The following is a 16,812-nucleotide window of genomic DNA, read 5'->3' as shown; positions in this document are numbered from 1 at the left end:
TGAAAAAGATCATGAACAGCAGCTTGAAACAATTCAAGAATGTGTGTTAAAAAACATTAATCCTTCCTTAAAACCAGGCACACTGGTCCACCTGTTGAAAGAAATAGACCACACCGGTCCATGTTGGAGATGCTCATTAGCATTCTCATTGTTTGCACTTGATGGGCTTTTTGGTCTCCCAGTGTCACAAATCACAGAGCAGAAAATGCAGCTGGTTTGAGTACTGTATACTATACAGTAGCCTTGTCATTTTAGTTTGCTCATGAACATGAATGACTCCTTTTCATTTTTGTCCATTAGGCTAAATGGCGTGAAGCGTAAATGGAAAGAATATGTATGAAATAAGTCAAGTATGTTTGGTTTTAATAAAGTTTGCAGTATATATGTTTTTATTCTACATGGACACCACTGTTTATTTTCCACTATGCCCCCCTCCATTATAATAATACACCGCACAACTTTTGAAAGTCCAGAGATAAGTCTGTTGCAAAAGTCCACGGTGACTCTTGTTTGCCAAAACGTCTGTATGGCCTCGACGAGCTCCTGTTTTGTGCCTGGCTTAGCCTCCTTGCAAATAAAGTCTTTCATGGAATGCCTAAATATATATGTTTGATGGTTTCATAAGATTATACTGAAAACTTTATTAAAAACAAACATACTTGACTTATTTCATATTTGATTCACCCGTAATTCTTTCCATTTACGCTTTACGCCATTTAGCCTATGGTCACTGTTTAAATCAACAACATCTAGGTTATTCTGTCCTCACTGTACATAATTACTGAAGCTCTTCTCTCGCGCACTCTCTCTCTCTCGCTCGCTCCTAATCTGCATGTAGTGAAAGCCACAGCTGGACATCAGTATCCATCATACTGTACAGTATGTGGCAGGAAGTGCAGACTTGCATTTCCTCCACACAGGTAAGGGGGAGGAGTTAGGAAATCATTAAGAGCACCTGTGAGATGGGGGGAAGGGAGATCTTTTCAAATAACAGGCCACATGGAGGAGAATAGGAGGAAGCAAGTGTGAGCAGGAGAAATCCACACATATATAAGCTGGAAAGGAAATATGCAAGCACAACAGGACCAAAAAGCAACCCCGGATTGTGTGGAAAAGGCAAACTTCTTGTCTTTTGCACGGCACTTGGAGCTGTAGCTGGTCTGGGCTTACAACATACAGCTAAGTGGTATCTGCCTGTCTCTCTCCAGGCTTCTCCTCCCCTCTCAGGATTGTTTCGACCATCCCCTGGATCCAGTGAACCCTCTCCCCCATACCCGGTATCCGCCTAACACCTAAATTTAATTTGTTATTGTTGGTAAAAACCCTTGATTTATTGCTTGAAATTTATTTGTGAAGGGGTTTATTTTTTTTGTTTGGGATTAACAGATTGATTAAATAACCTTTCCTTTACAGATATTTTGTTGACCAGAATTTATTTTGTAGCTGGGGCTATCTGCTAGCGGGACTTTTGTGTTAACCAGATACTTTTAAATTTACTCATTATCCTTTTCTATATAAAGAGTGACAGGTTGATTTATGCTCCTGTCTGGCGCCCAACTTATGCTATATGAGTATCTGTTTTCAGCCCTACGTTACAGAAATGGCGCCCAACATGGGGCCCTGAACCATGAAATGTGAATGAATGAATGAAATTAAGTCAGTTGCTTCAACTATAACTATGTGACTATTTCATATAATCCATGATCGTTATTTGGGGTTTAAATATGCTTCACTGTTTTGAATATTGAACATTGATTGAATACTATTGACTAATGCTTTTGTGACACGCTGGTGGTGACAATTTCTAATGCTAGACTGTGATTAGTTCTTGTAAAAAAGTCACTCATTCTCTGTTTATCACATTATGACTAATCAACAGTTCACGTCTGGATCTCCCTTAGTTGCCCTTGACATAGAAGCTCCCGATGTGCAGACACCTGTAAGTACTTATCGTACTGATAATGCATTTAGTACACACTTACAGACTTACTTCCAGACACCACGGCCACCTCCAGTAGAGACATCTGAAGCTCATGGCCACGCCCTGTTTTCTCCTCACTTTGAACCTGCCCATTCGATAAACCAATCACTTATTTGGGAAACGGAAGCTGTGAAATCCTCGCCTGGACCAGGAGGAGGTCCTTTCACTCTTTCAGCCTCTTCCCCATATTCACTGTCTCAGTCTCAATGTGAACTTCCAGGAGCAATCCCTACTCCTGCACGGGACTTGAATCAAATTGCAGCAAAAACCCAGGAGGGTTGGGACAGAATTCTTAAGGCAATAGAAACACAAAGTACAGCAATCAATAACCTAACCAAGGATGTTGAAGGAGTTCAAACGTCTTCCACTAAATATTTTCAATTTCTTATAGATAAAACCAGTGACAATCATCGTCTCCTTTTCTCAAAGATCATCTCTCATAAGGAAAGTGTGGAAACAGAAATGGATAAACTGGTGAAGGGAATTAAACTGGTTGTGGAAGAAGAGCTGAAAAGTTCTGAAACCGCTCTTCTTTCAGAAATCCGCTTCATGGTGGAGCAACTTCAAATTGAACTCCAGAAAGAACTGAAATGCTTTCACACCACTGCTCAGGAAAGTATCTACCAGCTGGTTGAAACAGCCAACCAAAGTAGCTCGGCGATAACAAAACTGACCACACATCTTGGAAATGAAGAGACAGAGAGGAAAGAACAAATGCATAATCTTGAACAGAAAATCGCGTCGTTGGACAGACGACTTGAATCTTTCTTGGTAGAAGTTAAATCTACCTCTCCTTCTTATTCAAGTTCTAGTCCCTATCCCGGGGATAAATCATCATCACTTGCAACCCCTAACTCAGCTGTTACAAAGAGTGATCACATTAAGTTAACCTTCACTACATATGGTGGGTTTAATGATGATCCTGATCCCCTCAGTTATCTGCTGATATTCTTGCCACTTTCAGAACTGTACTCCGGGGAACAGCCCACGACTGGTGGGAAATTGCCCGATCTAAGGTAACTACTTGGAGTCAGTTTGAAACCGTTTTTCTGGCAGCTTTCCTTGCCGAAGATTATGAGGATGAGTTAGCTGAGCGCGTTCGAACCAGGAAACAGCAAGAGAATGAAACCATCAGAGACTTTGCTTTCTCATATAGAGCTCTCTGTAAAAGATGGAAACCCTCTCTTACAGAGGCTAGTATTGTTAAGATGATTCTGAAAAACATCAAACCTCATCTGGCTAGTCAACTCAGGGGTCGTGTGGACACTGTGGAAGATCTGGTGCGCCTTGGCCATCAACTTGAAAAAGATCATGAACAGCAGCTTGAATACAATTCAAGAATGTGTGTTAAAAACATTAATCCTTCCCTTAAAACCATGCACACTGGTCCACCTGTTGAAAGAAATAGACCACCGGTCTTATGTTGGAGATGCAAAGGTAACCACCTTCCTGGTTCTTGTCTACATTACAGTTCACCAGACACTTCCAGTAATTCTTCCAGGCTACAGATACCTAAACACTTATCCCGCACACGAAAAACAAAAGGTCCGTCTGGTAATGGTTTTGTGTCACTTGTAAAAGCAGTAAAATCTGGAAAACAGCCACCACAGCAGCTGCAGGAGACAATAAGGGGATCAACTTCAGAGATTTCTTGTACTCCCCCTGGTTCCTCTTCTAGTCCCCGACAACTTATTGTGCCTATTTCCATAAGTACATGGCGTGGAAAAGCTATAGTTGACACTGGGGCCAGTTACACTCTTGTTCATGAATATCTTTGGCTGGAACTGAGGGGTTCCAAATATGTCCTTCAGCCATGGACAGAAAGTCCACTATATCTGGCTAATGGTGAAGCAGCTACTCCAATTGGTTGGGGAAATCTCACCATGGCTCTTCATGGGCATATGTCCACCTTACCTGTAGCTGTATTGGGACCAAAAGCATTGGCATATAGTGTTGTTCTTGGCTTAAACTGTATTTCTAGTGTTGGAATGATCATCAATGTGACTGATATAGAGTATAGCTTTAAGTCAATGCCCTCTGTTACTTATCCATTCCAGCCTGGTAGTGCCCACTACTCACAGAAAAGAGACCATGACAAAAGAACCACTCAAATGACCAAGAACAAAGCAGCCCTGAATCTTTCACTAATAAGTTCTGTTCCATCTCCCATTCTCTCTCTGGAGCCTGTGCGAATCGAAGTGAAAGATTACATTGATGTTGCTGTGAAGGATGCTCATTTACAGGAAAGTGACAAGAATCTATTAAGAAATCTCCTTGAGTCTAGCCCACAGGTCTGTACTAACCAACCTGGGAAAACTGATGTTTTGAAGCACACCATTTATACCACTGCCTGTGTGCCGATCAAACAAAGGCCTTATAGACTCTCACCGGTCAAGAAAGCTATTGGAAGAACAACTTGGAGAGATGCTTACTTCTGGAGTCATTGAACCCTCCCACTCAGGATGGGCATCTCCTGTCGTTTTACCTCCAAAGAAAGATGGCGGTCATAGATTCTGTGTTGATTTTCGAAAAGTCAATGCTGTCACCGAAACCGATGCCTATCCTCTCCCGAACATCAATGAAATTCTGGAGTCACTTTCTGGAGCCACTATTTTCTCTACCATTGATTTAAATAGTGGATACTGGCAAGTACCCATGGATCCAGAAAGCAAAGCAAAAACGGCCTTCATTACACACCGTGGATTATATCATTTTAATGTGATGCCCTTTGGATTGAAAAATGCACCTGCTACATTCCAAAGACTAATGGAGAAAGTCTTGGAAGGGCTACGAGGAGAGATCTGTCTAGTTTATCTGGATGACATAATTGTGTACTCATCGTCTGTGACTCAACATTTTGAGCATTTGCGGACTGTAATTGGTTGTCTCTGTAAAGCCAATCTGACTGTTAACCTCAAGAAATCTCGATTCTGTCTGGAGGAAATCAGATTCCTTGGCCACATTGTCTCTGGGAAGGGGGTCAGTGCTGATCCTGACAAGGTTGAGGCAATTCGGTCATATCCGGTGCCGATGAATCTTAAGGAAGTTCAGAGATTCTTGGGGCTGGCAGGCTCGTATCATAAATTTGTGCTCAGCCCTTGAACGACCTAAAAAAGAAAGGCAAACCTTTCATTTTGAGTCAAGTATGCCAGCATTCCTTTGACAAACTTAAGTCAAACTTGATTTCTCCACCTGTCCTGGGTCATCCAAATCCAGACCATCCATTCTTCGTCTATACTGACGCAAGTGACACCGGTCTTGGAGCCATACTTACCCAGAGAAAGGATGATGGAACTGAGGAAGTTCTTGCTTATGCCAGTAGAACACTAAACCCAGCTGAAAAGAATTACTCAGTCACGGAGAAAGAGTGCCTTGCAGTCATCTGGGCACTAGAAAAATGGCAGCACTATCTTGAACCTAAGCTATTACCGAACACTCTGCCTTAAAGTGGGTCCTTTCCTCAACAAAAACAACAAGTCGCTTGATTAGATGGTCACTCAGATTGCAACGGTTTGATTTTATTGTAGAGTACAGGAAGGGAAAACTTAACCATGCTCCTGATGCGCTTTCAAGAATTCCCTCTACTGTTGGTTATTGTGTGTACTCTCTCGATGATGAGAATGCTCCTATATCCCTTAAAACCATTCAGGAAGAACAACATAAGGACCTTGACGTAGAACAAATCACCAAACAGCTCGCTGAAGGAGATAGCAAAGTGAATCAGGATTTTGCTATCCAGGAAGATAAAGTGTATCACAAAACAAAAAAGTCCGAAAATCAGTTCCACTATCGGCTCTACATTCCCCGTAGTCTGGTTCAACAAATGCTCCTAAACTATCATGCAAATCCCTTGAGTGGACATGCTGGAATCTTCAAAACCTATAAAAGGTTATATGAAGTGGCATATTGGCCTGGAATGTGGACGGATGTGAAAAACTTTATAAAGAAATGTGTTATGTGTCAAAGTCTGAAAGCCGATAATCAAAAACCTGCCAGAAGGATGCAACAAACAACTGTCCAAGGCCCTAATGAGATGCTTGGCATTGACCTTATGGTACCTTTACCCAGAAGTTCGGGGAAGAATGAATTCTTGCTTGTGGTAGTGGATTATTTCACTCGCTGGGTTGAATTTACTCCCCTGCGAACTGCTACAACTCAAACAATAGCCCGATTTCTGAGGTAGGACATTTTTACAAGATGGGGAATACCTGATTACATCTTGTCTGACTGGGGACCTTAATTTGTGTCTTCTCTTTTTTATGAACTTTGTAACCAGTGGACTGTGATTCCCAAACTCACCACAGCATATCATCCACAAATCAATATGACGGAGAGAGTGAATCGTACTCTAAAAACTATGATAGCCTCATATTTGGATGAAAATCATGGTAAGTGGGATCAATACCTTCCAGAATTCAGATTTGCCATAAACTCCGCTGTTCAAGAAACTACAGGTGTAACACCCACTGAACTACAGATTGGCAGAAAACTGAACAGTCCGATGGATACAATTCTGAAAGGTAGGATTTTATCCCCTGATGAGCCTGCTTATGATGTTGTGCATCACCTCACACAACTCAAAACGGATGTGGAGGAAAACATTAAAAAAGCAAAGAAGAGGCAACTGAGGAATTACAATAAGAACCGCCGAAACGTTGGTTTTAAACCCAAACAAAGGGTATGGGTTAGAAATTTACCTCTGTCTAAGGCTAAAGAAAAGTTCACGGCTAAACTAGCCAAAAAATGGAGAGGTCCCTATCGTATAGTACAACAACTCGGACCACTAAATTACCAAGTTATTATGGAAGACACCGGTTTGGATGCAAGGACTGTGCATGTCTGCAACCTTAAACCTTTCTACCCCAGTGCTGAGGACTTGGAGCACATGGAAAGAAAAAAATATTAGACCTGCTACAAAAAAGCTCAGAAGAAGAGGACTTCTTAGGGTTTTAGAATTGAAGTCCGAGACAAAATCCATTACTGCCATTACTGAGCTATCGTTAAGCACAGTCTTATCAAGGGGGGGGGAATGTAGCAGGAAGTGCAGACTTGCATGTCCTCCCCACAGGTAAGGGGGCAAAGGCAAACTTCTTGTCTTTGGCGCGGCACTTGGAGCTGTAGCTGGTCTGGGCTTACAACATACAGCTAAGTGGTATCTGCCTGTCTCTCTCCAGGCTTCTTCTCCCCTCTCAGGATTGTTTCGACCATCCCCAGGATCCAGCGAACCTCCTGTCTGGCGCCCAACTTATGCTATATAAGTATCTGTTTTCAGCCCTACACTACACAGTGACTGAATGTCACTGTATGCTTGACTGTGTTTCTGTCTGCTTCATGTAGCTGTACACATACAAATCACAAGTCAAATCAGTGCTAAATTTGGCTGAATTATAAAAAAAATATAAGTGGTAACATGAAGAGCCGTTTGGGAGCCGAAGGAGCCGACTCTTCTTAGTGAGCTGAGCTGAATGATCTGACTCACTAAAAAGAACCAGACTTTCCATCACTAGTGTTTAAACACTCTCACTCGCAGTGGTCAGACTGTGACAAAACACAGTCCCCTAGTCCATCTCAAGATAAAGAGCACTGTGTTGATGTAGCAGGGTCTCCAGTAAACTATAATTGCAGGGCGTTTTTAAAGTCTTTCTTTACAGTATTATAATCCACTGTGCAGTGCTTTGGAAGCCTTCGTGGATCTCTCACTGCCACTGAACTTCCTAAATATTTCATCATCTTAACAGTACCTGAAAAAACAAGCTTCTATTTTTTTACAGACTAAATCTGACCAAAGCTGTCATTAAAATCAACACAAGCTATGGTTAAAGTTGTGTGATATTCAACCATAAATTGAAACTGCATGATATCAGCGGTGGAAACTGGTGCCAACCTGAGTCTCTGGAATTGGTTTGCCTAACACTGTAATCTATCTCTACCTCTGTATCTTCTTTAATTATCTGACTCACTACTTTTATCTCTTTGAGAGCGTACTGACTGGTGAGACGCCCCCCACACATTTGTCAGAGTCACAAAGCTGATATTGCTGGAGACAGAGCACTGTAAATCTACCTCTCCAGCACCACTGTCAGCCCAGTAATGGACATCAGCCATTACTCCACAACAGGGCCTCATAACACAAGTTGGTTTTGCCACTGAAAGGCCTATTACATCTCAATACATCTGTCATTTCACAGCCGGGCCTGATGTCTGCCTGCCTGCTAGCACAATGGCAGCATGGAACAAAGCAGCCATCAAGTTAAACATTTGACTGTCAAGAAAAAAATCACTTTACCCCATCATGTCTCATTTCTTTAACAAAAACACTCACAGGGGTCACAGGCGCCATGTTCTGGTTAGATGTGATGGCTCACTAGGTTTGCTCTCACATAGGAAAGACTGAGGAGTACTTAGGACTTCATTTAAAGTAACCCGTCAGATAATGTCAGTACCCAAAAATAAATACACGAAATAAAGTGGGAAAAAAAAGAAAATGCTAAAAGTTAACTGGAAGCACTAATAACTATAAATTGTCGTGGTCTGGCTTAATGTTCATTATACAGTTTGTGTCATGCTAGTCACATGAACACACGTAAGGTCAAGTGTCACGTGTCACGTATCGTCACTAGTCGAGCTAACCGACCACCAATGTCAGAAAAACAAAACAAAAGGAGATGTGTGATGCAGGCGGTAAGACACTTTTCTTTTTAAAATGCTGCCGTGCAGCGCACCTTTACGCATGGTGTTAGGCGCCACGGTTACATGGACAGCTGTGACAAATTGTTTACTGTTGCCAAGGTGATCAGCACCATGAACAGTTACACAGACTCTGTGACACATTGTTTGATCTGGTTCCATTATGTATGTGTATGTGTATGTAACGCATAAAAATACACAGGAGGGCGCCTATAATTCCCTCTATTGTTGTGTAACTTAAAATTTTTGCAGGCTTAATTAATTGTGGCCGAGCCTCCGGGTTCATTGTTATTACAAACCTACGACCAATCAGCTCTGAATTATCAGTGAATTCAAAGTTTTTGATTGAGAACTGATCTCATGTTTAAGTGTTGTGTTTCATGATTTTCTCTTTATTTCTAATAATGAGACTCATATCAATGCGTATACTACACGCAGGCTACACATGCTTCACTTGTATCATTGTGTATTTTCTGGGTGGCTTCATGAATAAATAACACAGGTGAAGCTGAAGATGAATTTCACCATGATACAAATGCGTGTTACATCCTGACTCTTAAGGAGAAGGAAGCAACATAAAACCAGATGTTCCTGGTGTAAACTAAATTATTTATTCAATGAAATACAGATTAGTTAAACAAAAGGAGGCAAGGTAATAAGGGAAACCAAAAATATAACCAAAAAAGAACTCTCTAACCAGAGTCTATTTTCTAATCTTGAGGGAATCAAAACAAGAAAGAAAAACCTGACTATCTAAACTGTTCTCTACAAAACAAAAGACACAGTAAACAGCACCCCTGAACTATTGACATTAACAGAAATGTTCTCAATGTGTACAAAAACAGTCCCAATAACAACGAACAACATTCGTACATAACACGCACAATCAAATTTTAGATATCAACAAGGCGAGCTCAATACCACAGCCATAAGATGCACTCACTGCCTGGAGTCTGCAGACTGGAAGGTTTTGCTCCAATCCTGGTCCTCCGGGCTTCCAGGATGGGACGTCATGGGAAGTCATGTGGCCACGCCCTCATCAGCTGGGACCAACCAGGGCCTGGTGATCACACAGGTGTGTGGATTTGCTTGCATATAAGGATATACCAGGGGTGAGATGGCGGTGGCCGTAACAATGAGAAAACAACAAAATGAGAAAATACAGTAACCAACATATTAACAATAACAGCATTTATGTGCTCTCGTGAAGTCCACTCCTCGTACTATGATGAAGGCAGACAAGTATATACTGTGGCATTATAAAGCTTATAAAGGTACCTGGAAGGACCAAAAATTCATAAATGTTAAGCTGAAAACAACACTGAATATAGGCTGACTGCTATTTCTCTGTACGTTTATTCAACCTGGCTTCTATAATCTGCATACAAAGAAGTTACATCTTCAAACTGTGTGATTTGCCAATCCTTCCTATTGTTAAGTAGGGTTAGGCACCAAAACAACATGGTTAGGTTGAAGAAAAATAAGTATGTTATGAGATGTGAGTAAAATTACATACCATAACTTAAGTTACATATATACGTATATATAATTTAACTACATCACATGCAGTACATCATGTAAAGTACTTAACTTGATTCAGTTACCTTAGATTACCTTAGGTAAGCTTAGCTTAGCTTAGTTTAAAAGAAGTCAATATTGACTTTCACACAGGACACAAACAGCAGTCTCATGGTTTGTTTGATCAATGATCCACCTCATCCTGCTATTTGCAGGTACTTTCATAGCATTTTCATGTAAATGGAACAGTGTCTATGAAAAATGTATTGAGGTATGTTATTCAGATTATGGGCAGCACGTGGTAGCAGTGGTTAGCACTGTTGCCTCACTGCAAGAAGGTTCCTGGTTTGAACCTGGGGCCTTTGAGTCTACATGTTCTCCCTGTGTCTGCGTGGGTTCTCTCCAGGTACTCAGGCTTCCTTCCACAGTCTAGACATGAACCTTAACAGGTTAACTGGTAACTAAATTGGCCATAAGTGTGAGTGTAAATGGTTGTTTGTCTCTATGTGCCCTGCGATTAACTGATGACTTGTCCATGGTGTACTCCACCTTTTGCCCATTGTCAGCTGGGATAGGCTCCAGCCCCAGTGAGGATAAACGGTTACAGATTATGTATGTATGTATGTATGTATGTATGTATATGTTAATATTATACAGAATCAGACTAAGGGACTCTTAAGATGTTGGACTTATATTATTACAAATACAGAGGAATCATAACTGATGGGACAGAGCTACAAAAATAAAAAAAAGTTGTGAAAAAAACAACAGCTTACAGCAGTGTTTATCACTCTGAGTAAACGCAAGGCAACATTTCTAACCCAATGAACTGTATACTGTATATGGTTGTACTTTAGAAAAGGTTGATCTACTTCCTCACAATTTAAAATCTGTTTGCATAACAATGTACTTCAAGTAAAGCTTCCATTGCTTTCCTGGTGATTCATCATCAGACTCCACATGTGTGTGATTGATAATTTATACTTTGTGGCTGACTGAGGGTAGAAGCAAATGCTGGTGAGGCGTCAGAGTGACGCCTCAGGACACCTCAGGAGACTGAGTCAGACAGAGCAGGAGCAGTAGATAGAAAGACATACCAGCTAAAGGGTGACGTCCACGTTTGCAGAAATTAAAAGACATTTCATGTCATGTTGCAATGAACCTCCAGAGGCTTTACACTAACTCACCTGCTTCAACTGATATCACAAAAACATCCCTTCAAAGATGATTATGCAAGTCATTTTTAAATTTTAATGTCAGTATTTTTTCACTGGATGAATAATGTCTTTAGAGATTAATCACAAATGCTCCTTTTGCTTCCAAGCAAAGAGAGTGGGCAGGACAGTGTGTACATTTGATTGACAGTGGAGCCAGTGAAGGCACCATCACAGAGTGTGTAATGCTGGAACTCAAAGCTGTTTTTGTTAGCAGTGGTGTTAAAACTAAAGCCCACCCAATTTAGCATCTAGACTAAGTTGTGTTGACATTAGCAGCTATGTTTTCCAATGTCCTTTCAGAAAGCCACACTGTATACATCTACACAGTGAAGCCTCCTGACTGCCAGAGTGACTGCCATAATCACATTAAACATTGATTGTACTGTTCTGACAGTGTTTCAGTTAAAGGTCCGGTGTGTTGGTTAGCTGATGATGAGTCTGACGTGGTTGCTGCATCAGTTCCTATTTGAAATGATTTGTTTGTATCCTCTGCAACACCTTTCTACAAATCAAACAACAGCAGCAGCTTTGATGACGCTCAACTTAATTGATTCATCATGGAGGGAATGTGTCGCTTCGAGATGACTGAGAGAAGAAAAGAAAACAGTTTGATCAAATGTTTCCACAACTGATGGATGATGATTATGTTAAACCATTTATGGGCCATACTAATACAAATAACAGCGTAGCATTGCCATTTCATTATAAACTCTCTGATTCAGAGCTAATATATATTATTGATGGCTTTAAAAGTAGCTTCCAAGCACACAAACATAGCTTCTCCAAGCTGTTGTGGCTTGTCATTTGACTGGGCTGGCTTTGTGATGTGGCTTGGCTTGGGACATTAATCATTGAAGACTCCAGACTGTATGGCTCCCATTGTGTGTGTGTGTGTGTGTGTGTGTGTGTGTGTGCGTGCGTGCGTGCGTGCATGTGTGTGTGTGTGTGTTGGCGGGGGTGTGTGTGACACAGAGCAGCAGAGGCTGTGTCCTGTATTGTCTCAGGGGAAATCTGAGCATTCATATCAGCACTACCTTCCTGCTATGTAGGTGGTAGCCCCTCAGCCACACACACACACAGGCACAGAGGTTATGTGACAGTGTTGATAGCCATCTGTGCTGTGGATATCAGGTTTATGGGGTACCACTTGTATTTATTATCCTCAACATGTTGTTCTGGTAACCAGCTTGTGAGCATTAAGTTTACACAAATACTGTAAAAGCACCATGATAACACAGAACATGAATGAAAAACTCTTCTGCTTCCTGAACTTTGACAACAATCCCCTTTGGATCACTCACTCTACATGTGATAGATAACGTGGACAGTAAGCATCTCTTGAAAACTGAAACTGCACATGTGGGCGGGGGAGGGGATGGAGTGCAAACAGAAGGGGTGGTGTGGTCCGAGAAGTGTCATCTAGACCTTTTAGACATTTTACCCCAAGCTGAAACACAACATTTTCACACACACACAGTGTGAGCTGTGCTGATTCTATTCTATTCACATACAACTGAAGGTAGCATTTCACCAGCAACACTGAAGATAAAATGCAAAATGAAAAAACGAGAAAGTAGTTTGTGTATATCAGTAAGTATAAGTAAGTGCAGCGTTTATGACATCTTCTGACCTCTGACCCTCCATTTACATCAAATAAAACTTCATTTAACACCATACTAACTGCTATTTATTTATTCATCATTTTAGTTTATTTGAACAGGACCACATATAATAATTATCTTTACAATATAACAACAGATATGTAAATAACAGCTCATTTCCCTCACCCGTCCCCAGTTAAAAGAAGCAATAATCCATTATCAATCCACATAATAATTATACCTCTAAGCCAATGATATAGCATATACATTACACACAACAGATAGACAGGGTTTTACATGCTTCACCAGTGGGGTTCAATGCATTATGATATAAATGAGCTGATCAAAAGCAACACTTAATCAGCACAGTATTCCAAGGAGCTTCATCCATACTGAATGACTGCATAAGGGCTTTTATGTAGAGAAGCAAAGCGTAAAGGCGGAGGTCAGACTGAATAAACCAAAAATAAGTTATTAATACAACCAAAATGGATGCTACAGTGCATTTTCCGACAGAGCCCCTTTTGTTTAGTATAAAGTGTATGGACTACAGTTAGTCCTTTGAATCTATTCATCCTGCTTTATATCGTGGCAGCAGTGGCAGCCCACAGACTTCTCAGCAGGGGAATGACACTCTAATGCAGTTGGAAGTATTTTCTAAAGTGAAATGTCATTATTCTTGTATCGATCTCTACAATGGCACTTCAAATTATGAAAGCCAGCTGTGTGCTTCTGAATGTATAAATCATGGCACTAAAAGTGAGTCTTTCACCTCAGAGGAAGCTATTTGCCTTGCCTAAACACCCATAACACCTCTCAGCTCTTGGGTTGCCAGAATATCTAGATGCTTATTTAATTGGGTACACACATTGCTTCCTACCTCCTGAAATGAGATGGGTAAAAGTGTAGGAGTAAAATCACATGGAGGTGGTATTCTGTGGGGATGTGGCTGATTGCATTTTTTAATCAAAGATCTTTGCACCATGAAGTGACCTCCAAAGTAAAAATTTAAATGTAATGAATTCCTAAATGAATTGTGAGAAATATTAGCTCTGTTACAAGCTGTAGAATTAGCTACCAAGGTGAAAAAGGTAATTTCAATATCAAAGATACACTCTCTGATTTTCATGAGGTGCCAAATACAGACAATGTTATGAAAATGAACACAGATGAGCTTCAATCTATCAAAAGTTGGAAAAATAAAGAGTAATCAGCATCTTTAAAGGACCCCATTCAGTATTAGGAATTGTGTTCATGTCTCTATGGAGGTGGAGTCAGGATGTGGTTAGCATAGCATGAAGGCTGGAAACAGCTAGCCCAGTCCAGTCTTTATGTAACTGAAGGCTGACCACATCCTGACTGACAGATCAACTCACATCAATGTTCTCATCTCACAGACAGAAGCAAAGAAATGCATGCTTCTTAAACTGCTTCTTTGAAAGGCTGAACGCATCGTCATGTGCTTTGAATTTTCTTTACCTTTTTTTATTTTGAAATGTACACACACTGTACACACTCTGTACACACACACACACCATGGTCATATAAAAAACATGAACCACATATGTGCACAAAAGAATACAAAGGAACTCCAAGAACAAAAAAGTGGTGGTAGCATCAATATTTAATGTGTGAAAAATCTGTGTGCCCCCCCCCCACAAAAGATCTTGTGGAGAAACCTTCCTGTTCCTCACATTATACACCACTACACAGAATCCAGCAAGGACTTCAAATATTCCACAATCCGTGACCAAGGTGCCTTAATGTAGCAGCAGCTCTTTCATCTCTATTACCTGGAGAAACTCCTCCAACCAAAATGCTCAAGCTAAAACAAGGTGGAGCTCTTATCTTCAAATACAAAACAATAACAATTTTCCGTTTAGCAGTGAGGCGACCCAATGTTACAACAATCTAATCTAATAATCTCGTCTTGTACTTTATTTCAGTTGTTATGAAGTGGAGAACATTCAAAAGTCTGACTGGCTGATCTGAATATCAACTGTTGGAGAAAGTCAAAAAAGTGTAACTTTTTGGTGAGTGAATAAGTTGTCTTTTTGTTAAGTATATAGAAATATGTGAGTAATAATAATAATATATCTAATATGTTAGGAGCGAGGGCTGGCCTGTGTGGTTGGGATCCAACAGATGAGCAACTGTAGCTCAAACTGCTCAAAAGGTTCATTCTGGTTCTGATAAAAATGTGAGAAACGTTTTCTTATGTGTGGCTGGTTTCTTGTGCGCTGTTTACGGGGGAACACATGGCACCATCATGCACTATGGGAAAAGGCAAGCCGGCAGTGCGATGCTTTGGAATATGTTCTGCTGGGAAGCCTCGGGTCCACGTACCACCTACCTAAACACTGTTGCAGACCACGTACACCCTTTCATGGAAATGGTATTACCTGATGGCAGCAGCCTCTATCAGCAAGATAATGGTCCAGGAATAGTTTGAGGAACACAAAGAGTTCAAGGTGTTTACCCTTTAATCATGATGGTGTACTGAAGCCATCTGTGCTCATTCTTTTCTGCCACACAGCCCCACCTTTACCCCAACCCCCACCTGTAGGGTCAGGTTCCTAACTGAGTGAAATGACCCGGAAGTATTTCATTGGCAGCCATTAGAGCTGTTTGAATTCTCAAAATGCTAAAGAAATGCTCTTCAGTGCTTCCTTTTGTATCTGCTTTAACATCCCTATAATACTCCACAGAGATAATTCCATTTCACAAGTCCTTGCAGCAGAAATTTTTAAAACCACATTGTTTAACTCTTCTACCACATAATAACAAATCAAATCAAATCAATTCAGTAAATGTTGTTGATACACTGACTTGTAATCAGGTGAATGTTTGCATTCGTACATCCGTTCTCACATTATGAAACTTCGAGCTCCGGGTACAATCACCCACGAGAAATAGGTAACACTTTATGGCACTAAGTCAAAGCCTGAGTTGACCCTGGTGGTTGGGTCAGAGCATACACCACAGACATTTAAATGTTCTGGTCTGTTGGAGGGGTTTCTTCTTCTCAATGAAACTTGCTGCTAAAACAATATAAACTCTAATTATTATTTGTGTTGGCGAGATGCAGATCTTTTCTGTTTAAATTAATTATGAATTATGGTGTTTAGATTTTGTTATATTAACATTAAGTCGTTTCATTTTCCATTACCAGTGTGGACTGGCCCATAGGAGACTGGTCATTACTAGATTGTAAACGTACTAAAATATCAGTAAATATCACTTTCACTGGGGTTTTAATGGGCTGGGCTTTATATTCACATTTTCACGGCCAAAGTAAATGTGTGAGGGCACTGTTTGCCGACCTCTTCTGTACTGTGTTGTGTTGAGAGATGGTGGTTTCAGTTGCACTCCTGTCTCCCTAAATCACAGCCAGCTAAAGATCCACTGGGGAGCCATTTTGTTGTGGAGACCTCATGGGGCTCATTCACTGCCTTTTTAAACCAAAGGACTTCATCCAGAGTAATCCTTAATTAGGCCTGTGGCATTTTAGAGCACACTCTCACTGCACTCACCTCGCCCTCCTGCCAGTACACAGCAACACTTTAAACAGCATTGATCTACGGTACTGCAGGGGGCTGCTGCCCGCACACATCTACATGCATATGTGTGTGTGTTTGAGTATGTGCAAGTTACAGATCTATTAACAATTTGAAAGTGTGATTACAAACTAGTCACATTTGGTGACCCTTCATCTTTGCACACAAATGATGGGCAGCTCTGAATAATGATTGGATGAGTAATGTGAACAGAGTTTTGGAACTGGACAGGGCTGGATGCTCACCAAACT

Source organism: Larimichthys crocea, chromosome I, assembly GCF_000972845.2.
Source record: "Larimichthys crocea isolate SSNF chromosome I, L_crocea_2.0, whole genome shotgun sequence".
In the NCBI taxonomy this organism is placed as follows: Eukaryota; Metazoa; Chordata; class Actinopteri; family Sciaenidae; genus Larimichthys; species Larimichthys crocea.
The sequence above is the reverse complement of the archived record's forward strand: the minus strand, read 5'-3'. Positions refer to the sequence as shown.